At 41.1% G+C, this 1426-nt stretch overlaps 1 non-coding gene across 1 annotated transcript; it reads left to right on the top strand.

Moving 5' to 3' along the window:
• The first annotated feature begins 873 nt into the window (after positions 1 to 873).
• LOC131154680 (small nucleolar RNA R71) lies at positions 874 to 979 on the top strand. The gene has a single exon (XR_009136596.1). It is a non-coding gene; the product is annotated as a small nucleolar RNA R71 (small nucleolar RNA).
• Positions 980 to 1426: the final 447 nt, after the last annotated feature.

Genomic DNA, 1426 nt, shown 5'->3' with positions numbered 1-1426 from the left:
TGCCCTTGAGGGCTTTTAGCATCGTCTTCTAAAAATATTTATCACATTGGGGCTGAGTCAGAGATGGTTGCTAGTAAGTTGAAGATCTAAGGGTAGAAACGAGAAGATTTTGAAAGTTTTGGAATGGGCAAGGTGGTGGAGTAGTGGGTGATTGCTGAGGTCATTGAACTTGAAAACCGAGAGCTTGTGGCGGCTTTTAGCATCGTCTTCTAAAAATATCTATCATATTGGGGCTGAGGCAGAGATGGTTGCTAGTAAGCTGAAGATATAAGGGTAGAAACGAGAAGATTTTGAAAGTTTTGCAATGGGCAAGGTGGTGGAGCAGTGGGTGATTGCTGAGGTCATTGAACTTGAAAACCGAGAGCTTGTGGCCTCCACGAGAAGTTAGGATGCTTACCCCACCTAGGATTTTACTTGGTAGAATAGGGGTCATTGGACGACATGTCGTACCAATTATAGGTGGCTTTAACTTTCTTGTGCATAAACTTAGGCAAAGGAGGTGCATCAGGGCAATTATAATAAGTGTGTGAGGGATTAGAGCAGATGGCACACACCTCTGCACATGCCACAAGATGAGGTTTTTGTCTTAGAGACAATAACTGATCTAATTTTTTCACAATGGTGTGTAGTGTGGGTGCAAGGTTATGAACTGCAACTAACTCATAGACTCTCTTATGATGGGAAGAGGAAGGTTGATATGGTCTATGTGCAACAACAACATGCTATTGAGAATTCTCATCAAGGTTTTCAAAGAGAGCCTAGGCCTCATTCTTGTGTTTCGTGACAAAAGTACCTCCACAAGATGTATCTACCATGACTTTATCTCACTTAGCTAGTCTTTCATAAAAGGTCCAAACTAATTGCCACCTAGGGACTTGATTGTGAGGGTATTTACACAAGAGGTCCCTAAAGCACTCCTATGTCTCAAAAAATTGTTCCCCATCCAATTATAAGAAACTAGTGATTGCCTTCCTCAGCTGGTTAGTCTTCCCGATAGGGATGCAATTTTTCAAGAACTCATGTCGCTTGGTGGTCTAGTTGGTCACTGAGTTTGACTATGAGGAATTTAGCCAATATTTGGCTTTGTCTTTCAAAGAGAACAAGAAAAGCCTCAATAAGTGGGCATCATCACCAAAATGAGGCATACAAATGGAGGAACAAATTCCAAGAAATTTAACTAGATACTTGTATGGATTTTTAGTCAAATCCCAAAGAAATTAGAAAGCATCAAAATGATGGAAGTCTCAATTTCAAATTGTGCCGCCTTAACCTCTAGGAACCAAATGCAAGATAATGAGGTGTATGTGTTAGGTTTAAAGTAGTCTCTGAAAGGCTGAAGAGGTTGCTCCTCCACCATAGGTTTGCGGGGAGCTTGGAGTTCCGGGTTTTGAAAGGCAAGAACCAAATTATATTTAGCCATGACTTT

This window comes from Malania oleifera, chromosome 4, assembly GCF_029873635.1.
Source record: "Malania oleifera isolate guangnan ecotype guangnan chromosome 4, ASM2987363v1, whole genome shotgun sequence".
NCBI classification, from domain to species: Eukaryota; Viridiplantae; Streptophyta; class Magnoliopsida; order Santalales; family Ximeniaceae; genus Malania; species Malania oleifera.
The sequence above is the reverse complement of the archived record's forward strand: the minus strand, read 5'-3'. Positions and strand labels throughout refer to the sequence as shown.